The sequence below is a fragment of the Orcinus orca genome, chromosome 4 (genome assembly GCF_937001465.1).
Source record: "Orcinus orca chromosome 4, mOrcOrc1.1, whole genome shotgun sequence".
NCBI lineage: Eukaryota > Metazoa > Chordata > Mammalia > Artiodactyla > Delphinidae > Orcinus > Orcinus orca.
Window position 1 is genome coordinate 102252256 of NC_064562.1, and position 24202 is coordinate 102276457.

Sequence of the window (24202 nt, forward strand, 5' to 3'; positions counted from 1 at the left end):
CAATGATTATATTAAAAACCGCAAGTCTTCTAAGTCCGGTTAACTTTGTACTATACCTCCATTGTGGTGTCTACCACTAGCAGGATAAGCATTTTAGGTCATTTTTCCAAAAGTCATAATATATTTGAGTTGTACAAAGTATTTATATGATCTTCTGTAATCATCCTTGTGGCAGCAAACACTATTTTCGAACAGTGGGTCTCTACAAGACTGTAGTGGTTTGCACAGTTTTATCAAACTCAATTTTATTATATGCAATCTTCAATAACAAAAAACCCAAGATTCCCCCCACCAAAGAAACAAAAACAAACAAACAAAAAACTCAAACAAATGCAACCCAAATGTCCACCAGGAGATGGACAGATTTTTTAAATGTGGTACATGCATACAATGGAATACTATTCTACCTTAAAAAGGTAGGAAATTCTGACATGCTACAACATGGATGAACCTTGAAGACATTATGCTAAGTGAAATAAGCCAGTCACAAAAGGACAATACTGTATGACTAGGTAACTAGAACAGTCAAATTCATAGAGATAGAAAGGAGAATGGTGGTTACCAAGGGCTCAGGGTAAGGGGGAATAGAGTTATTGCTTAATGAGTTCAGAGTTTCAGGTTAGGAAGATGGAAAAAGTTCTGGAGATGGATGGTGGTGATAGTTGTACAACAACATGAATGCACCTAATACCACTGAACAGTACAGTTAAAAATGGTTAAAATAATAAATCTTACATTACATATATTTTGCTACAATAAAAAAAACTGAACACACATCATGGGAATACATCAACAGCAGATAGTGAATTATCTTCTTCCTTATATTTTAATAAAGTTTCCCTTATTTTACCCCAAACCTATTTCTCATTCTAGTTTTGTTTTTGTAAATGGTGCTGCCTACCCACTCAGATAGCCACAACATTCAGTTTCTCTGTTGTCATCCTAAGCTTACAAACTGGTTTTAACTCTGTACCACTGCTTGAATCTGATTCTTAATTTCTAATGTCACGGTCTTCATTACAGCATTTGATTACTATAACAGTCTCATAGCCAATTTCCCATCTCAAAAACCTAGCCTTCACAGTTACTGCTTTTGAAATAAAGCTCATGTGTTAAAACCTTTCCAAAGGCTCCCATTGTCCATTCAAGTTTAAAGTTCTGAGCTACACAGTAAAAATACTTTGCTACTTGATCCAACCTACCTTTCTAGACTTGTCCACAAGCCCCTCTTGCTTCCTATACTCTACACATCAGATTCTTTACTCCCTTTTGTCTCACCGTATTTACTACGCTGTCCTGCCTCCATGCTTTTTCTCACACTTCTCCATCTGTACAGAAGTCCCTTCTTCCCAATTCCTATTGAAATTCAGTCATCAACTCACACACTGCTATACATATGGGTGTGAGTTAATATAAGGTTCTGGAGCTGGCAGTATCTATCAAAACTACAAATGTACATATCCCTGCCACCAGCAATTCCACTTCTAAGTGTATGTCTTACAAAAATACTCACAGATATGTGGCTACGACACAGCGTTGTTCCTAAAAGAGAAACACAGGTAGTTGTATGGCAAATGCAAACTGGCTAATAAATTCTGTTACATCTATATTATGGATATGGAATACTACACAGTTTTTTTTGTTTTTTGCGGTACGCAGGCCTCTCACTGCTGTGGGCTCTCCCGTCGCGGAGCACAGGCTCCGGACGCGCAGGCTCAGCAGCCATGGCTCATGGGTCCAGTTCCTCAGCGGCATGTGGGATCCTCCTGGACCGGGCACGAACCCGCGTCCCCTGCATCGGCAGGTGGACTCTCAACCACTGCACCACCAGGGAAGCCCTACACAGATTTTTTTAAAGAAAATTTGGGGGGGGGGGGGGCGGGGCGGGGGGTACCGCGCCACGCAACTTGCAGCATCTTAGTTCCCCGACCAGGGATGGAACCCAGGCCAATGGCAGGGAAAGCACCAAGTTCTAACCACTGGATCACCGGGGAATTCCCAAGAAAAATAATTCTAAATGCATGCTAAGAACTCAAGAATGATTAACTTTTTAAAGTAAACATAATATATAACATACAAATACAATAATATGAGCCCATCTGCCCTCTAGAAAGTCCAAAGTATATGGAAAATTGTCTGGAAGAATGTATCTCAAAATTTTAAAACTGGTTACCTCTGGGGAAAGAAGTAGAACTGGAGGCTTCTAAACTATCATAATAATGATACAAGAATATATTCCTGTATTAATTGTATAACATTTCAAGGAAGATATGTTATATATATATATACACACATATATATATACACACACACACATATATATATGTGTGTATATATAAATATATGTGTATATATATATGTGTGTATATATATACATATATATAAAAGGAAGAGCTTATACAGACAATCTCTCTCACTCCTGATCTATTTGGCCTGACCTGGCTCCTACTCCATTTATCCAATGATACAGAACTTAACTGAATGGCACTGGCTACACAGAACAGAAGCACAAGCAGCCTATCTTGGCACAGATTTATCTTGGCTCAGGCTCCCTAATGACATTCACAGCTGCCAGTGACACACGCCTCAGGTCCAGGGAGAAAACAGCCACATTCTCACTCTGCCACTACTCAGGCTTACTCTTCCACTGACTTTGTTTTCATCTATTTGAAGGAATGTTTACAAACTGAGCACTCATGGTTTTTTAATTAATCCATCTGTCTCCTATGAGAACCACACCCTGACTGGGAGGGACAGAGGACAGAGAGTACCCAGGTATTCTTTTTTTTTTTTTTTAACATCTTTATTGGAGTATAATTGCTTTACAATGGCGTGTTAGTTTCTGCTGTATAACAAAGTGAATCAGCTATACATATACATATATCCCTATATCTCCTCACTCTTGAGTCTCCCTCCCACTCTCCCTATCCCACCCCTCTAGGTGGTCACAAAGCACAGAGCTGATCTCCCTGTGCTATGCGGCTGCTTCCCACTAGCTATCGATTTTACATTTGGTAGTATATATGTCCATGCCACTCTCTCACTTTGTTCCAGCTTACCCTTCCCCCTCCCTGTGTCCTCAAGTCCATTCTCTATATCTGCGTCTTTATTCCTGTCCTGCCCCTAGGTTCTTCAGAACCACTTTTTTTTTTTTTTTTAAGATTCCATATACCCAGGTATTCCTGAACAAAATCTCGTCTCCCGATTTCCAGAACTCACCTTCCTCTAGCATAATTTAAAAGTTTAAGGGGAATTCCCTGGTGGTCCAGTGGTTAGGACTCGGTGCTTTCACCGCTGAGGGCCCGGTAAATAAGAAGAGGAATAAGAAATCCTTCATGAAGGCTTTGCTGAAATCCCCAGTCCAAATTAATCACTCCTTCTTCTTCTGTATTTGTGAAATGTCTCTATTACAGGAGTCATTATGTTCATCTTTATATTACAGTAAAAGTTCTGAGCATAGCTGGATTCTGCACTAAGGTACAAACAGCCAAAGACCAAACTGTCTTAACTCATCTTTTATAAAACTTAAGGTGTTCAAAGATCTTGCCTGTAACAGGTTTTCAAGAAATGACTCCTCAATAGAATTTGTTGAAAATAGTTCAGTGCATAGTACTAAGAATAAAAATGTCAATAGGAAATATCAAATCAAATAAGAAGGATCAATGAGAAGTTTTAAATGGAGTTCCTGTTCAACTTATTTGGTTAAATGAAAGCTTTGAGTTGGAAGAGAGAATATAAACCTTAAAAACCACTACATGTCATAGGCAAAAGCAGTATAGAACTTTTAACAGCGTTCAAACAGAAAAAAGTTCATCTCCTTTGAAACCTAAAGGAAAAAACCTGTTTGTATCCCCTTACATCACACGAGCCTAAATACAATTACAGCCTCTTCACTTTCTGATTATTTTACCAGTTTCCTATATAAAATTTTGCCAAAAAAATGAAAATACAAATCTCATTTACCACATTTTGTGTCTGTTTTCCTTGTGACCTACATTTGACAGTAAAAACAAAATCCTGCCTTCTCATATTTTATATTAAATAAAATTGATAAGCATCTAAAAATTATCTGAAAAATGTTAAACTTGCTGAAAATATTTCTTGACAGTGGTATATGTTATGCTATGCTCTGAAGAGTACTATGAATTATAAATGACAACTGCAAATTAAGAGCTAACACTTACTATAGTAAATTCAGTGTGTAAAAAAAATTGTCAGGAATTATCTCCTTTATTTACTACCAAACTCTATGGACAGGTATAATTAATTCCATTTTACAGATACACAAATTGAGGCTTAAAGAAGTCAAGTAACTTGCAGAAAGTGACATTTATGTGATAGAGCCAGAATTCAAAGCCTGGTCTTCCCGATTCCAAAATTAATACAGTTGATCCTTGAACAACGTGGATTTGAACAAGGCAGGTCCACTTACACACGATGGATTTAAACTATGCAGGTCCACTTACACACGGATTTTTTTTTTCCAATAAATACACACTATAATACCATGCAATCCATGGTTGGGTGAATCCAAGGAAGCGGAACTGTGGGTACAGAGGGCCGACTGTAAAGCTACATGAGGATTTTCCACTGCACAGGGGTCTGATGTCCCTAACTGCCAAGTTGTTGAAGCGTCAGCTAAACTCACCTGCCACTCACCCTATGCATTTAACAAATCAAATCAAAACAAGTGTAAAGTCTGTTCTGCTATAATGTATGTTCTTTGCTGTGAATTACTTCTTAGGCAACTAGAAATAGGTGAATGATGCTAGTGTAAAAGGAAGTTATGTTGCTTCATACACTATTTTTCCTAGCATGTTAATGTTTTGAGGCAAAGGGGAAAGCTTTTCCACAAATAAAGATGAAAGCTTAGTAACAGATGAATATTTTAAGGAAAAAGCCCTGAAAATCTACAAAAGTACTTTTCTTTCTTACGAGTAGTAGCTGGTTTAGCGGCTTCAGGAATTGCTACTCTTTCAGCTAACTGGGTTAAGCTATTTGACAAAGCTGCCTGTGCAGATGAAGAAGCTGCAAAAAATTCCCCCTGTATTAACACAATGGATTGGGACTTCCCTGGTGGTGCAGTGGTTAAGACTCCATGAGCCCAATGCAGGGGACCCGGATTCGATCCCTGCTCAGAGAACTAGATCCAAGATGCAGGCCACAACTAAGAATTCGCATGCCACAACTAAGGAGCCCACATACCGCAACTAAGAAGCCAGCGAGGGCTTCCCTGGTGGCGCAGTTGTTGAGAGTCCACCCGCCGAGGCAGGGGACACGGGTTCATGCCCCGGTCCGGGAAGATCCCACATGCCACGGAGCGGCTGGGCCCGTGAGCCATGGCCGCTGAGCCTGTGCGTCCGGAGCCTGTGCTCCGCAACGGGAGTGGCCACAACAGTGAGAGGCCCGCGTACCACAAAAAAAAAAAAAAAAGAAGCCAGCGAGCCGCAACTAAGACCCAGAACAACCAAATAAACAAATAAATATTTTTTTTAAAAATGGATTAATGAAGAAAGCTACACATAGGATTAGATTTTTTATTTTAATGAAAATAGTCTCTTAGAAGCAATGTCCTTCCAGGACCTACAACTAGAAGAGGCTGAATCCAAGGTTCAAGATTCCAAAGACTGATGGTAACACAAGGTACAAATGCTAGTCCTTTGTTTTTTTAGGATTGCTATTGTTTTTAGTTAGTATCCAAGATCAGTTTCATGGAATTTCAATAGTCTGTCCCAAAACTTTTTTCCCCATGAGTCTTATTACTTTCACTGCACAATTTTGCAAATCTCAAGTTTTGTCAAGCTACATATTCACCCCTCAGTATTTGCAGGTGATTAGTTCCAGGACCCCCCTGGATACCAAAATCTGCAGATGCCCAAGTCCCTTATATAAAATCACATAGTATTTGCATATAACCTATGCACATCCTCCCATATATATAGTTTTATTATTGTTATTCTTTTTTTTTTCTTTTTCGGCTGCGTTGGGTCTTAGTTGTAGCATCTGGGATCTTTCATTGCGGCGCACAGGCTTCTCTCTAGTTGTGGTGTGCAGGTTTTCTCTCTTTAGTTGTGGCGCGCGTGAGCTCTGTAGTTCGTGGCACGCAGGCTCTCTAGTTGAGGCACATGGGCTCAGTAGTTGTGGCACGTGGGTTTAGTTGACCCGCGGCATGTGGGATCTTAGTTCCCTGACTAGGGATCGAACCCGCATCCCCTGCATTGGAAGGCAGATTCTTTACCACTGGACCACCAGGGAAGTCCCCCCCCCATATACTTTAATTCATCTCTAGATTACTTATAATACTTAATACAATGTAAATGTTCCATAAATGCTATGTAAATAGTTGCCAGCAAGTTGCAAATTCAAATTTTGCTTTTTGGAACTTTCTGGATTTTTTTTCTCCCCAAATATTTTCAAACCACAGTTGGTTGACTTCTCAGATGCAGAATCTACGGATACAAAGGACCAACTGTATATGGCGTTACGGCAGAAACCCCTGCGTGCATTAGACAAAACAATCCCTATGAATCTTTAGTACATGGATTTATCAAAATGCCACGGTTAGCTTTTTGTTTGGCTTTGGTTCTGGCTTTTAAAAGTGTGACGTGGCTTCCCTGGTGGCGCAGTGGTTGAGAGTCCGCCTGCTGATGCAGGGGACACGGGTTCACGCCCCGGTCCAGGAAGATCCCACATGCCGTGGAGCGGCTAGGCCCGTGAGCCATGGCCGCTGAGCCAGCGCATCCAGAGCCTGTGCTCCGCAACGGGAGAGGCCACAGCAGTGAGAGGCCCGCGTACCGCAAAAAAAAAAAAAAAAAAAAAAAAGTAAAAGTGTGACGTAAATGTCAATGCTAGAGAGAACATAATAAAAGTGTGTTAAAACTGCTACCATTAGGACAAAAATGCAGTAGTAGTGATTAATGATATTTTGATGATTTGCTGTTGATCTTTTTTTTAATATTTATTTACTTGTTTATTTGGTTGTGCTGGGTCTTAGTTGCAGCAGGTGGGCTCCTTAGTTGCAGCTCGAGGGTTCCTTAGTTGTGTCATTCAAACTCTTAGTTGCAGCACTCAAACTCTTAGTTGCGGCATGCAGGTGGGATCTAGTTCCCTGAACAGGGATCGAACCCAGGCCCCCTACATTGGGAGCACAGAGTCTTAACCACTGCACCACCAGGGAAGTCCCTGTTGTTGATCTTTAAACAAAGATCAACGTCAACTAATTGTGATCCTAAAGTAGACATGAAGCGCGCGCACACACACACACATACACACACACACACACACACACACACACACCCCAAAACAGCCCTTAATGTACTTCATTTCTTAACATATCAACTAGAGAAGATGATCCTATGGGGAGTGATTCTACTGAATAATCTATTATATAAACTAAGGCAATGGAGCCTACCCAGCATGCATGTATTTCCAAATTTATAAATACAGCATCAAAACAGAAAGCTCATATAGAAAGATAAACATAGTTTGTATAGAAAACAGGCCATATAATGCAGATATTTTGATACACAGTTGCCCAGAATTAATTGTTTATAACATAAAGCATTCTCAGAAAAAAAAATCATTCAAGTGATGCCTTAAGACCGAAGTATGTGGTTAAATGTAGGTTCAGGTTCTGCTACTAATTCCAACATGGAAAGGGGACTTCTCATACCAACAAGCAGTTCCCTGGACAGCAGAAAGGTGTCCTACAATTCAACTCAATTCTGACACTATCTACCGGGAGATAGATCTCCGAGGTTCCAATGACCTCCAACTTGGGTTTCAGAAGCCAGTCTCAAGCCCAACTTATTACGTGTGTTTCTGACCAGCCAGCTATATAGACCAGAGGTTCCCATGACCCCCTCCTTGGGTTCGATTAATTTGCTAGAGTGGCTCACACTTACTACATTACCGGTTTCTTATAAAAGGATATAACTCAGGAATAGCCAACTGGAAGAGATGAAAAGGGCTAGGTATGGGGAAAGGGCCACATGTTACCACATTAACGTAACAAAAGACACCTTTATCACTCAGGAAATTCCATGGGTTTTAGGAGCTGTGAGCCAGGAACCGTGGACAACACCAAATACGTATGAGAAATATATTCTGGTCATCTGATGACCAGATTTATAAATCACAACATCACAGTGGTAAAAAATTTGTTTCTTCTTCCCATTAGTCTTAGTATTATACCTCCCTATTTCCCTGTTTCTATCTAAACAGTCTCAGAATTATGATCCTCATATGTCAGAGATTACATACCAATCTATACAATATTACCACATGTATTGTTTAAATCAACAGGGTTGGGGGCTTCCCTGGTGGCGCAGTGGTTAAGAACCTGCCTGCCAATGCAGCAGACAGGGGTTCGAGCCCTGGTCTGGGAAGATCCCACATGCCACAGAGAAACTAAGCCCATGCGCCACAACTACTGAGCCTGCACTCTACAGCCCGTGAGCCACAACTACTGAGCCCACGTGCCACAACTACTGAAGCCCACGCGCCTGGAGCCCATGCTCCACAACAAGAGAAAGAAGCCACAGCAATAAGCCCATACACCACAATGAAGAGTAGCCCCCGCTCGCCACAACTAGAGAAAAGCCCACATGCAGCAACGAAGACCCAATGCAGCCAAAAATAAATTAAATCAATTAATTTTAAAAAAACAGGGTTGGGAGAGATGTTCTGCATTTTAATAGAATAAAGCAAGAAAATTTCAAGTAATCATTTAAGAATTCCAAAATTAGTGTGTAAACACTCATTTACTCCAGGAAAGTTCCCTTCCTTTATTAATTACCTTTGGCTTGAGCAAATAAATTAGTTTATCTTCCCTAAGTGTCGTCAATTGAGAGTGAAAGTTATTCAAAATCACATTTCTTGCCTGAGGGACAGTTTTTGATCCATCACCATGCAAAATCCAGAAGCCATGCCAGCAAATTATTCCTGTACATACATCCTCATCTCCCAATCTCACACCCAAAACCTGTTTCCCATATCAAATGATAGCAACCCTGTAATTACCATTGCTCAAACCAGAACATGAGGTTAGCTTTGATTCTTGTCTTTACTTCACATACCATATCTAATTTAGGCACGCTTTGCCTCAGGGTCTTTACATTTGCTGTTCCTGCTTGCTGGAATGTTCTGTCCCCACATAAAACATGCCTCACATTCTCAACTTATCCTTAAGGTCCTTTGCTCAAGTGTCACCACCTCAGAGACCCACTTTATCTTGTTGCAACCTCTTTCTGATACTCCCTATCCTATTTCCAACACTCTTTCTCTTCTGAAGCCCTAATCTCAATAAATATTTAACTTATTTGGTTTTTGCCTCTCTCACTAAAATGCAACCTCTATACACTGGCAGATTATACATATTTTTATATATATATTTTGGTCTGTTTTGTCCACTGGTATATCCTAGTGCCTGGGACATAGTTGGCACTCAAAATCCTTTGAATACATCACTAGGGCTCAGTCTATGTCAGATGATCCCAACCTGAGGGAATAAAAGGTGTTCCACAATGTGAAAGGTTGATAATGGTGCCCTCACTGACTGATCTGTTTCAGCACATCACAAATTTCCTAGTTTAATGACCTGAGCCCTCAAAAAAACAGGTGAAGGACTTAAGATAATTTCTGCAACAAAAGAGGTATTGGAGATAGTACTAATAATTTAAGCACACTAAATAAATAAATGGCAGGAGGGTACCTCTTCCTCCTAGTATTCCCTCTTTACCAAGTAAAAATAATGATTAATCAGATATAACAAGACAGTCAAAAAGAAGATAATAATAACCAAGATAACTTTTTAAAATATAGATTTACATCTATTATCAACAGTAACTTCACTGTATATATAAATTTTGCCCCAAAATATTAGCAAATGACAGTGCAAAGCAATCACAATTAGTAAAATACTTAAAATTTTAAGTACTTAAAACATAACAGGTCTCTATAGGTTGTGAGTTTTTTCTCTCTGGCAAGGTTTAAAGTCATGATTTTCAATTCAGTACTTTGGAAAATGTCATTGAGTTTACATGCTTCTTTTGTGACTTCTTATAAAACAGTGTAAGATAAAAAGCCACAGGGACTTCCCTGGCAGTCCAGTGATTAAGACTTCACACTTCCACTTCAGAGGGCACAGGTTCGATCCCTGGTTGGGGAACTAAAATCCCGCGTGCAGCGGTCAAAAAAAAAAAAGGAAGCCACATATCATGGGAAAGACTTATTCTTCCTGTCATGGTAGAAAAGGCTGAAGTATGACTTGGGGAACAACATGAACATAAACCAAAATGTATTTTTCTGTCAGTAAATTACTATATAAATATGCACAGAAAACACTGTTGAAGATTATGGGGGGGGAATTGGTATTAGAAAAACTACATAGTGCGGGAAATTTGTCATACAGTAGGTAGTTATGTTTTTTCTGATATGCCTCTGTTTATTTAGTCTTTGCTGGCTTCTTAATGAAATGCAAAGTTTTCTAAGAAAATATCTATAGGAAAACATATTCTCAACTGCAAATTCATTCTACAGTTAAATATTTACTGAGTGCCTTTTACATGACAGGAACTCTTACAGGTACAAGGGATAGAAAACTGAACAAAAAGACACAATGTCTTCAGGAGGGAGCTTCTTTGACCTATTTTAATTAAAGCTTTTTATGGAAAATCAGTAAGAGTATTATCTGCTATGAGAGTGGCTGCTTTAAGCAAAATAAAACAAGATTTCTATAAAAAGCTTACTGAGATCCCATCACACAAGAAACTCATTCATTTAATCTTTCAATTAGGAAGCAAAGAAAATGACAACAGAATGACACAAAGTACTACCAGATGTCATGGATATGGTTAGTTACACTATATCTTCATGAAACAGGGAGTAACCTTGAAAACCTTTTGTACCACATAGAGGTTTGCTCTTCATCTTGTGGCAAAGCACTTAAAAGGTTTTGAAACTTGACGAGTTACTCATTTTTCTTACACAAAAAGGTCCCCAAATTGATTACTTTTCCTGTGAAGACATGACCTTCCTGTAGTATGTGATCTAGCAGTTACTTCTGTAAAATTAAAAACACTTAAGGTAAGCATGGCATTTTAAACAATGGCTTTTCAACTATGAAAATCACCTGATTTGTATAGAACTAACTTAAAACTAGCCCTTTGAATGACTCTCAAAGTATTAACCAAGATTTTTAAAAAATGATGCATATTATATATACCACAATTAAAAAATAACAAAGTAAACTTAAATACACTACTCTCAAAAAATACTTGTGAAGATAAAAAGGGGTTCTACCATTCTATTAAAAGTATCTTCAAAATTTTGTTTACCTCATTTTTATCACAAAATTTTTTAACATTTGAAATTTCTATAGATACTTCAATGTGTATATTAGTAAAGTACAACACTTCATTATAATTTTTTAATACACAATCACATATACTGGGGTACACATTAACTTTCTACTGATATAGGTAAACAACCAAAAGTCTAGAGACTATAGTACAGTACAAAGCAAAACAAAGTGCTGCACAGGCCACATAGCTCTTGTAGTATATGGATCAAGACCCCAAAGACAGGCAATCTTCTTTGGCTTCATATGAATTTATTAAATCCACCACCTCAGTCACTAGGGACACCAAGCAAAAATATATGAAAGAATCAACGAATAAACATCAACCCTTGAGGAGAAAAATACAGAATATTTTCCCTCATTAAAATGAGATAGTCAGGACTTCCCTGGTGGTCCAGTGGTTAAGACTCCACGCTTCCACTGCAGGGGGTACGGGTTCAATTCCTGGTCAGGGAAGTTCTACATGCCACATAGTGTGACCAAAAAAAAAAATTTTTTTTTAAATGAGATAGTCAATGTGGAAAGACTCTGAAAAGTTAAGAGAATCAAGTTCATGATGTCTTCATTGTCACATTACTGAATGTGTGCCCCTGTCCCCAACAAAACCCCCTTTAATGTTGACTTTCCATTAATACATAAGAAGCTGCACAATGTTACAGAAAAGGCACCAACAGGAGTTCCCATTTAAATTTCATCCCCTTCCCTCTTTGTGTTCCTTCCAATAAGCATCTAAACATGTCAAGCCTATTCCTCCATCACAACACCTAGGTTCCATTCCCACCAAGTTCTGAACCACTGCTCTTGAAAGACCTGTCTCCACTTCCTCAACCTGTGTCAAACCACATTTTAGCTCCCACCAGTTCTTACCAATTTGAAGTCCTACCCACTGGACCACCAGGTAAGTCCCTTGACAAATTTTTAATAGCTCCAAAATCGAGATATATATGCCAAGACTCTATTCACTCTTACAACTTACCCCAACCAGTTATACTAAAGAAATAAAGCACTACCCTGTCTTTTCAAAAGGCAACCTGTCTTCACAAATTTTGTCACTAGATTCCTTTCATATATTTAAAAATGACCTCAAAAATACAGATAATTCTTGCTACAGAGTAAATATAGCTTACAAATGCAAAGTTTTTAGAATCCTAATAGTTGACTCGTGTTTTTGAAATTTTAGGAGCGTAAGTATACATGTGAATCCCCAATATGTCTTTGTTTTAAAATGTCCAACAGGGGAATTCCCTGGTGGTCCAGTGGTTAGGACCCTGCACTTTCACTGCACAGGTTCAATCGCTGGTCAGGGAACTAAGATCCCGCAAGCCACGCAGCGTGGCAGAGCCAAAAACAAAACAAAACAAAACAAAATGTCCAACAGGAAAAGGAAAACAGACACATTAAAAGGGAGAAGATAATCCTATTAATAGCAAATAAAAGCTCACATTAGAGCAGAAAAAATACGTGATTTTGTCATTTTAAGTAATTGTATCACTGTATTCTCTGAAAATCTTCCTTGTACACAACAGAAACCTATCCTTAATCCTAACAAAAACCTACCAATGCCTCAAACCACTGGATGGGCTAGTCATCTGACCAAGCAGAAATGAAAAAAGCACTGATGTCAGAGCTAATGAAAGTCAAAAAGTGGAAGAGGTAGCTAAGGAATCCCTGAGAGGATAGCTGAGGCATCAGTATCCATTACTAGGTGATTCCTCTCACAGGAACAGACTATCTTCCCCCAGGAACGTGGGAATTATATATACTCTCAACTTTTGTAAATTCTCAAGTTCACTAAGTCATTTTAATAACTACATCATATTCTATTGTCAGGTGTCATCTTTCAAAAGTATACCAAGTTGGTGTGATTAGGAAATCATCCAACATAAACAGGAACCTCAGTAGCACTGTTAGGGACCAGTGCTGGAAAAGCCATCTGTTTATGGAAATAATACTTCCATTTCCCTAGTGATTATAGCTACTAGTGACAACTGTAAGATCCCAAGAGAAGAAAAGAAAATTTAACTGCCTCGAAACTTTAATTATTCATATAAACTAGCCAAGAAACTAAAGTTAAATGTTACACAAAGTGCTCTCTAACCCCCTAATATTTTTGGCTAATTTTTCCTTTGGTAGCCCACATCTGCTCTGCTAAAATCTGATTATGAATCAGAAGTAACTCACTGGGAATGCTTTTTTTTTTTTAACTTAAAGGAATAAAACACTTTATTTTAAAAATTCGAATACGCTTCAAATGAAAGCTGCCCCTTTATTAAACACCCACAAGTTTCAAGCTTTGTACAGAATATTAGAATACTTGTTCATACTCTTTTGGAGGAAAATTGCCTGTTCTGCCTCACTTGTTTTTTGTTGACATTGACGTTTTAGCTCCACTGTCATAAAATGACCAGTTCTTTAAGATTTGATCAAGAAACAAGTTTCTGATCCACAGAAGTAGATCATGAGGTTAATGCAGAAGTCAACTGGCAAAGTTTCTGTCAACTGTTACACTTCATGTCCTCTTCCTCCTCCGACCTCCCCGGCCACCGCCTCCTGGAGATCCCTTCTCACCTGAGGCTGAGGTAGAAACCTCTGCAACGGCAGCGGCTTACATGGATCTATATAAAACTTCTGTAGTTTTTTAAAGGAAGATGCCTTCATGTTCTCTGACAATTTAACTGAAAAACAAAATCTCTAAGCTGTCCAAATATTTCATCCACTTTTCCAATTTGTTCTTTGTTTTCTAAATAAACTCGAGCACTGAAATAAGGCACCTTATTCTCATCTATGGAACATTTACAAACTATGTCATCTTCACAGAGATGCATGAACTCTCCTAATAAAACTACTTGCTCTGGAGGTCCTTGGTCCTGGCCTTTGTTAAAACCTCCGCGGCCGCCCCTCGTCCAAATCCTCCTCTGCAGCCGCAACCTCTGCCTCGAAAAGACATGCTCTGCTCTCACCGGAGCCACGTGCACCTCAGGCGCTGGGAATGCTTTTATATCTAAAAGTAATTGTGGATAATAACTACAATTCACAAAAACTGTTATTTTTAATGTGCATAAAATCCTGTCCCACACAATAAAAGAAGTTACTGTCAAGGTTTAAACTCTCTTAACTACGAGGAAAAATGAGGCAATTTAACAACAAAAAAGTTCATTTTAACAGCATATTCAACCTGTACTTTTTGAATATCTTCAATACTAAGCAATTTGGGCTTCCATGGTGGCACAGTGGTTAAGAACCCGCCTGCCAATGCAGAGGACATGGGTTCAAACCCTGGTCCAGAAGGATCCCACATGCCACGAAGCAACTAAGCCCGTATGCCACAACTACTGAGCCTGCGCGCTAGAGCCCACGTGCTACAACTACTGAGCCCGCGTGCCACAACTACTGAGCCCGCATGCCTAGAGCCGGCGTCCCTGCTCTGCAACAAGAGAAGCCACTGCAATGAGAAGCCCGTGCACCATAATGAAGAGGAGCCCCTGCTCGCTGCAACTAGAGAAAGCCTGCAAGCAGCAAGAAAGACCCAATGCATCCAAAAATAAACAAATTTATAAAAATAAATAAATACATAAATAGTTTATAGGTTTGCAAATATATACTCTAATAACTTCCTAAATACTATAATCTCACATATACAGTTATGGGTTTTTTTGGTTTTTGTTTTCTTTGGTCAGGGAGCCTCATTTGTTTCAACTATCGCTCTACCACTCTTCCCCTTTTTTTTCTTTTTTTGAAATAAATATTTCCTAGAATTCTTTTCATTGGAGAAATTTATCTTCTAGATATTTTGATAGAAAATACCAAGGCTCACCTTATTTCTTGTAACTCAGCTCCAGGTGTGAGCTTCAGTATCTCAGAGTAAAACTACTTTTAATAATTTATAGTTAACTATTTGGATCTGCTCAACAACGTATTAAAACCATATACTTTTGAAATGAAAACAGGTATACGCACTGTGCCTAAAACTATATGTATGAGCTAATCATACCAAATGGAAAATATTTAGTTCCAAACAATCCAACATTTAAACAGCAGACACAGGTAAAGCATCATCCATAAGTGCTATTACACACAGTAATTGCTGAGGGCAAAAATATTTGATGACAGAAACCATGTCCATAAAACAACTAAAATGACAATTTACCTTTACACATATCCAAGTAATACACTTAAAGATCATCAAAAAGTCAAGCAAAACATTCCAAATTCCTTCAAAGTCATAAGAAATAAAGAGCAGTAGCAGAAATGACTGCTCCAAAGATTCCCAGAATAGAAACACTCTCTCAATTTGTACTATCCTAACTCACTCCCCTCAAAACACATTCACCCTTAGGGAACAAACACAGAATTCATTGCAACTGTGGCTACAATTTGTAAGCAGCCTTTCATTGCTCCATAAAGGCTCATCATTGTAGAAGTTCATCAGTTTTTAAGCCACATCCACAGCCGCTGTCTTAGTTAGAAAAACAACAAAATTTGACAGCAGAAACCTTAAAATAAAAGATTTACATAAAACAAAATTAAAAGTACTTCAGTATAATAAAAAGAATGAATGTATCTAGAGTACCAAAAACATGAGACTTGAGTCATTTTTAATAGTGATACCTTTCATTTACATGGTGTGAGAATTACTCTCTAAGCTCTCTGGCACATATAGTATCATTTCTAACTTAAAGCCTAGATCAAAGATATCATTTACACAGAAAATAAGCAAAGCAGGGATATTACCAAATTAGTTAGCGGTGAAGAGAATCTATTTCATGACCACCAGCCTGTGTTCTTTCCACAACCTTCCTTCCAAAATCATATTCTAAAATTCAGAGGCAAAAATCCCACATAAAACTGTTCTAAAAAAATATCTATTAAAAAAAGTCTATTAAAAACAAAAATCCTGCATAAACCAATTCCCTATTCAACTTTACCCTCCTGCCTCAGATCTATTCTCTGCCTGGACTGAGGGAAGGGGCTCCTCTGGTTAGTGGGCACAGCCAATCATGTGTTGATGGATGACTAAGCAGTAACTACATGTGGGGAAGCATTATCACATATTAGACTGCACAATCACTAGAAGACGTTCATGGCAATGGAACTGGAATCCAGAGACATGAGTTTGAATTTCAACTCTCCCACCAACCAACAGGTAAGCTTGCTTAAGTTTCTGTAAAACAGAGGAACACTATCTTCCTCACTAGAGGATGGCAAGGGCTAAATGCAACAACAGACCTCAAGACTACTGAACACCATATTCAGGTATTGAACACATTAGATGAATCAGTATTTATACCAGGGGGCTTATACAATTTTATAACTATAACACATAGTAGTAAAAGTAGGACTAAAAGTAGGACTAAAAGTCCTAAAAGTAGGACTTCAAATCAAGGAGAAAACAACAGACCATTCAAAAAGTGATGCTGTTAGAACACTCCATTCATTCATTCAACAAATACATACTGAGTAGCCACTACATGCCAAGCACTATATTCTAGCAGGGAAGAGAAATAAATAAAAGGCAAATAACATATATTGTTAGAAGCTGACACATGCCAGTGAGAAAAATAAAACAGGGAAGGAGCACATAATGTGGGATAAAAAGTAGGATAAATGTAGTAAAATCAGAAAGCACTAGAAAGGAGACCAAGAAAAAGGTGCCAGTGAGGTGGGAAACTAGAAGTGTGGTATTCTAGAAGGCAAAAAAATGTTTGAACAAGACATCAAATGCCACTGATCAAGTCAAGTCAAATAACATTTGAAAAAAAAAAAAAACTACTACATTCAACTGTGTGAAGGGAACTGGTAACCATGAGAAAAGCAGTTTTGCTGAAGTGGTCCAGACAAAAAGCCTGGTTGGAAAAGGTTTAGGGGAAATGGAGTAAGAGTAACTGGAGATAGAAAGAACTCTTCATACGAAGTTTGTTGCAAAGAGGAATAGAGAAATAGGAACTAGAGGCGAGGGCTGAATCCAGAGAAGAAATAACAGCATGTTTGTATTGTCAAGGATGTTTCACTAGGGCTTCCCTGGTGGCAGCAGTGGTTAAGAATCCGCCTGCCAATGCAGGGGACACGGGTTCGAGCGCTGGTCCAGGAAGATCCCACATGCCTCCGAGCAACTAAGCCCGTGCGCCACAACTACTGAGTCTGCGCTCTAGAGCCCGCGAGCCACAACTACTGAAGCCCGTGCACCTAGAGCCCATGCTCTGCAACAAGAGAAGCCACCGCAATGAGAAGCCCGCGCACCACAACGAAGAGTAGCCCCCGCTCGCCGCAACTAGAGAAAGTCTGTGCACAGCAGTGAAGACCCAACGCAGCTAAAAATAAAAAATCAATAAATTTATTAAAAAAAAGAAAAGAATGCTTCACTAGAAAGGTAAAAATTGAGACCAGAGGAAAGGCTAGAGGGCTAACCAATGTCCTAGAGTAGCTGAGAAGGGAAGGGATCTAGGGCACAAGTAGAGAGTTTGCCCTAAAGTTTGGAAGTATACTCACCCCACTGTAAGCAGTGCATTATCTCTGGGGGTTGGGATTTAAGTGTGAAGAGGAACTGTCTTATTCACTCTATACTAATTTCAGTTTACAAGTAACATGTATTTGTCTAAATTACTTTTTAAAAAACTCAAGACAGGATTTTAGGATGGTGGTGGCAGCGGCAGGTTTTCAATCTCTCCACATAAAAGAGCACCTAGACAACAAAATCAAAATCTATGGACACCATTTACAACAAAATTAGGTTGCCAAGTAACCCCAAACCTCTAAATACTAACAACTGTACACTAGCAAACCACCAACTGCCATAGACTGAAGAAGGAACTGACAAGGCTATGACAGTGGTCCAACCAGGAGATGAAGCTGACCTGGAGAATAAAGCAATGGCAGTGAACAAGGAGAGGAGAGCCCAGAATATGAGACAAGTAATCTGGAAGCAGAAAGGGAATGATTTGGTCATCAACAAAATAAGAAAATACAAGAGCAGGAGGAAATGAGGAAAATACGGAAGTTCATTTTTACCTGCTGGATAAACAATGGCATTAATAACAGATATCAAGCCTATTTTATAAGATGGTATAACAGGTCTATTCGGTGGAAAAAACATGTTGCTTTGGATAAAACAAGTTTGGTGGGCCTACAAAACAACCAGTAGTAGTTTTAGAAATATGTATCTAAACATCTGAGGTGATGATACACATATCAAGTCAAAGAATAGATAAGACAAAAAGAGAAAGACAAAGATTGCAGACCACAATATTTAAGACTAGAGGAGGAATAGGTAGAAAAGATGGAATGTCCAAGAGATAAAGATAGTGTCTTATTAGTCATGAATAAAGACACCATGGTCAATAAAAACAAAGGAGGCAGAAAAATTAAACAACGTTTTGGGATCCAGTTGAAGGGTTATTTATTGATGGCCTGGGATGAAAAACCAGATTTTAACATTTAACAAAAAAGATAAGTGGTAAAGAAAAGATCTGGCCCTGGCTTGAATGGGAAATAAGAAAGGAAATCAACAGTAAGCAATTGTTACAGAACAGCCTAGTCTGGCAGCCCCTTGCATACATACATTTGATCCTCACAAGAATTCTGACATATGCTCCCCACTTTACAAATGGAGAAACTTAAGTTACAACACAATTAGGTAACTTGTCCAAAGCCAAACAATGTGTATACAAAATAATTAAATGACCTGAAAATTGGTCTTTAGGAAGAAAAGGAATAAGACATAGATAAAAACTAAAAACACAAATAGGAGAAAGAGGATTAACTGATTTAACATCAACCCAGGAGTACCTGACAAGATTATTTTTTAAATGATACAAAATTTTACTTAAAGATAAACGATGCTACTTCAAAGAACCTTCTGAGTTCAAACACTAGTCAAGAATATATATTTATTTTTTAAGCAATGTAATAGAGAAGAATATAATAATCTCCTTTTCCTTAAAGCCTTGTGTTAGGCTTACCTATGTCTGGGACTGTCTTGCCACCTAGTAGAGAGCTTGGAAGCTTTCAAATGATTAACATTTAGGTGGAGAGATAAACATAAGCTCTCTGAGTACATGGTAGTGCAATGACAAAGGCAGAGGGGAAGCTGTGTGAACTTGGGTTAAATCACTAAATCCTTGACCCTCGGACATCTATAAAATGGAGATACTATCTCCCTTCACAATGTAGTTGAGGACTCAGTAGATATTCAACAAAATGTCAGTTCCCTAATCCCCTTAAATATTCTGTTTGCTAAACTACTGACATCTTTTAATATATCAATAAAATAGAGTGTTAGCATTTCCATTTAAAACAAAAAAAGTTGAAGAATATGCTCCCAAATTGATAACAGTAGTTAATTTCCTGGTGGAAGACTACAGTGGCTCACTTTACATGACATATTTAAATAACTTTTGAGTTTCTTATAACAAACATTTTTCCAACAAGAAAAATAATCAAGATGAGTGTTTACAGATGACACTAACTAGCCCTTAAGGAAAACTTCCACTCGATAGTCACTTCCCTGAAATAATTTTAGAAACAAGGTAAAATACAATGAAAAAATAAATCAACTGCACACCTAAGCTACCATGTGAACTTAAATTGTAATGTAATTTAAACGATATTTAATGTACCAACTGACAACTTCCAGGACTTACAGCTAAGAAACTAGGATTAAATGAATAACATGCCACTAAATTCTGTATTAAAATGTACCTATGACACGATAGCATAGGGGAAGGCCAGAATGAAAAATACTTGTTACCAATAATTATGAAATCATCTTTGAAAGCTATGGCTCTCCAGGTTTGTTTTTTTAACATTACAACAGTGAAGCAACAACCCCCACTAATTCAGTACAATCCATTTAATCAAATAATGGCACTCATTACTGTAAGCTGTAAGTAGAGTACCAAACCAAAACTACCACTACTATCTTTGGAATGCTGAAATGGATTCAATTCACTTCCTTGACATTTGGATAAGCACAGATGACAGACACAACAGATTTAATGAATTCCATAGTCAAGAGTATCATATTGTTTTGACATAAATACACTAAAAAATCACTCTATGAAAATCATAAGGTTCATAAACAAGCCCATCTTTCAGTATATGATTTCAAGTTGTGGCCTCCTTCCCTATATAAGTCTTCTTTTTTCTCAATCTCCCCTCCTGTCCATTTTCTTGGAAATAGCCAGCTGCAATTTAGTGCAGGTGGCAAAACTAAGAAGCTAAGGAGGCAAGAAGCAGAGACTGGAGTGAACCAGGGGTAAGTGAACCCAGGCAGTTCTTGCACAGGGGCAACTAAAGCAGACTGGGTGAGGAGGTGTGCAGTGAGAACAAGTGTGTGGCCACCCTGGTCAGTCACAAGTACAGTACAAGATAAAGAAGGCAAGCAGCAACAAGAACAGGAAAACAGCAAAGGAAGAAAGAACAGGCAGGCTCAGAGCTGACCTCTTATTAAGCAACACTGGCAGCAGTACTCCCGGGTTTGGGGCTGAGAAATTTGTATTCTTGATCTAAGCCCACAAAAATAGGGGGAAGAAAGTATTTTAAACAACAAAGTGCATGTAACATTAAAAGGCAGCTTAGCGGTATAAATACAAAAGAGTGAAAGCCCAGCATAAATCTCTCCCCTTAAAAAACAAACCAGGGGCTTCCCTGGTGGCACAGTGGATGAGAGTCCGCCTGCCGATGCAGGGGACACGGGTTCGTGCCCTGATCCGGGAAGATCCCACATGAAGCGGAGCAGCTGGGCCCGTGAGCCATGGCCGCTGAGCCTGCGCGTCCGGAGGCTGTGCTCCGCAACGGGAGAGGCCACAACAGTGAGAGGGCCGCGTACGGCAAAAAAAAAAAAAAAAACAGAACAAGTCTCAGCTCAGGCACTGAATGTGTCTCAGCCATTAACTAATTGTAAATTATTTACTCTGTCTCTGCCTACGTTTAAATGAGTGGTTACTTTAGAACATATGATTAACAAGGTCTTTTCCAGGTCTGAAGTTTCCTGAATCTAACGGATTTAACAACCTGTAACATTTGTCACACAGGATGTAGTTTCTTTCTATGGTATGTTTGTTACTCCACAACAGGGAGAGCACAGTACACCAGAATATAAATAAGAGAATACAGAACCGTGTCCAGTATCCCTACAGACCACACTTCATCATCATCTTTCATTAAATCCAGGAACAAACAAATTCCCAATCTTCTCCTTTAAAGCAATCCACAAAGTCTTAAGAAAAAACAAGGCCTAAAATCTAGGCACCAGGCTTCACTTTAAATACACTCAGAGATGGGTAGTCACTGTGATGTGAATTTTAACTAAGCTTCACTTCAGCTCCTTTTTACAGGACATGTTCTAATGCCATTACACTTTTCTGTTTTTCAATACTCTGAGGTTTCTATTTGCTGTATGTTTCATATCCCACTTCAAAAAGTATAGTCCAGAACTGGCAGAAAGCTAAACAATAATCCAGGGGGTCAGTTTATCAGTGGGCTCTACATACCAAAGCCAATCTATGCTGAATTTCAGCTTTATCACTTAGACTAAGTGCCACCTAGTGGCAAGTATTGTATTTTATTAAATCCATTCAAGCCATGTTCATCCAGCAAGTACAAACTGGCCAATAGCAGTTGCTCCACAATCATGCAACAAAAGTAAAATATTGGCCCAGTCTTTACAAAGCTCGCTGATAGATTAGATAAATGGATATAGACAGAAGGAAAAAAAAAGATAATACAAGTATATTTACACAACTGCAGAAAAACGTTAAATGTTATATCAGAAGCATGCAAAAATATTCAGTATTTATTTAAAAGAAACAAACACTGTTAGGTAGGTTCTCTTACACCTGTTCACCTCACTCAGACTTTCCCACCTGTAAATACTTCATCACCCAGGTTTCAATCGTTCAGTGTCCCCCCACCCGGTCCCACCTTCTCTTCCATGCTTCTCCCCACCCCCATCTAATATCCTTTAAATTCTATTCCAGAAAGGGGGAAGAGGAGAACCTATTTTTTGAGCACCTACTACTCCCAGAACTGAGTTAGGCATTTTATATCCTGTATCTCATTTAATCCTCATATTGATACCATGAAGTATTATTTTCTCCCACTTTTTAGACAAGGGCAAGACTTAGATTAAGTGACATGCTCACAGCCACAGATTTTATCTACTGCATCGATTCCAAAGCTCCCTATTACCACCCCGCCCCCAAAAGTGTTGCTTTGTTCCTTCCATTCCTAGGCTTTCCAAAATCAGACTTTGCTCATATATATTTCTCTTATGTTCTCCATCAACTCCAATCTATTTTACACTACAATTGACCCTCGAGCAGCACTGGTCCACTTACATGAAGATTTTTTTCAGTAATGAATACTAAGTACCACGTGACTCAGGCTCATTGAATCTGAGGATGGGGAACCATGGGTACAGAGGAACCTCAGGTACCTGAAGGTCCTACTACAAGCTATTCGCCCCAACCCACCCCCCCCCACACACACCTGTGTTATTCAAGTGTCAACTGTATCTACACCCAGCCTCACCTCTTCAAAACTCGGTCAGTGCCCCCCCCCATGCCTGTTTGATATTCAAATCCTTGGCTTAGCACTCAAGGTCCTCTAAGAGGCCCCAACCACTTTTCTAGCTTTATTTTCTACCACTCCCTATGACCTCTCCTCTCGAATTAAAAGATAATCATTTGCACCCATGTTCCCATCAACATTATACATCTGTTAAACACATATAATCTCCCTTATTAACTGTGTACTTTCCACTAAATCATGAGCTTCACTGGACCATTTTTTAGCCATCTTTAAAAGGTTTTATACAGCGGTCTTATACCTATTAAGTGCTCAATAACTTTAATAAATACATTATTAAAACAATTATAAAGAACCACTAAAGCATGGTTATACTCTTCATTTCCCTTAACCATTCCTTCATGTCTGGGGATCTCAATATTTCTACCTCTTCCACTTGGTGTATGGATCAGGAGCTCTGTACAGAACTACATAATTTTTTCCATGAAAAAGTTCCTCATACTCAAACCGAAAGTTAAATGATTTGAAAAAGTATGCTGGAAACAATGGTGACAATAAAAAATTCAGTGGTTGCAGGATGGGATAAGGCAGGAGAGAGCAATGGACAGGCAGAGCACAGAGGATTTTCTAGGGCAATGAAGCTACTGTTTGATACTACAACGGCACATACATTTGTAGATACGTTATACATTTGTCCAAACCCACAGAATGCACACCAAGAGTGAACCCTAACGTAAACTATGGACTTGGGGAGATAATAATGTGTCAGTGTAAGTTCATCAGTTATAACAAATGTACCACTCTGTTGGGGGATGTTGGTAATACAGGAGGCTATTTGTGGGGGGGCAAGGAGTACACAGGAAATATCTGTACCGTCCCCTCAATTTTGCTGTGAAACTAAAACTGCTCTAAAAAATAAGTTCCAATTAAAAAAAAAAAAAAAGGAATTCCCTGGCAGTCCAGTTGCTAGGACTCGGCGCTTTCACTGCTGGGGCCCGGGTTTGATCCCTGGCAGAGGAACTAAGATCCTTGAAGCCGTGTGGCACGGCCAAAAAAAAAAGTATTCTGGATAAAAAAGCAAGATCTTAGTGGATCTGCAGTTTTCCAAAAACGGAATACCACTGTTCCAAAAGAAGTTGTTTAAAGAAAAAATATATAACACTGATTCTCTATTTTATAAGGCAACTGATACTGCAGTTATATAACACAATCTTTACAACACTAGTAAAAAATAACAGGGTTTCATAAAGTGATGAACATTTTTCCTAGTTACATAAACTGTTTATGAGAAACTATTCTTATTCATTTACAACTCTATCA

General features: G+C 38.8%; 1 protein-coding gene and 1 long non-coding RNA gene across 8 annotated transcripts in view; both read right to left on the reverse strand.

The window, feature by feature from the left end:
* The window catches only part of LOC101273691 (recombining binding protein suppressor of hairless), a 231021-nt gene that overhangs the window by 85673 nt on the left and 121146 nt on the right, over positions 1–24202 (reverse strand). Inside the window, exon 1 of one of the 7 annotated variants that reach the window (XM_049708982.1) lies at positions 1514–1531. The exons of the other annotated variants lie outside the window; for them this stretch is intronic. The gene's annotated coding sequence lies outside the window, so the exon portion shown is untranslated. Of the gene's footprint in view, positions 1–1513; positions 1532–24202 lie in introns of those variants that run through there. 7 annotated transcript variants of the gene reach the window in all.
* On the reverse strand, positions 3308–12235 carry LOC125964204 (uncharacterized). The gene is made up of 2 exons (XR_007476947.1): positions 5453–12235; positions 3308–5233 (listed from the first exon to the last, which is right to left on the reverse strand). It is a non-coding gene; the product is annotated as an uncharacterized LOC125964204 (long non-coding RNA).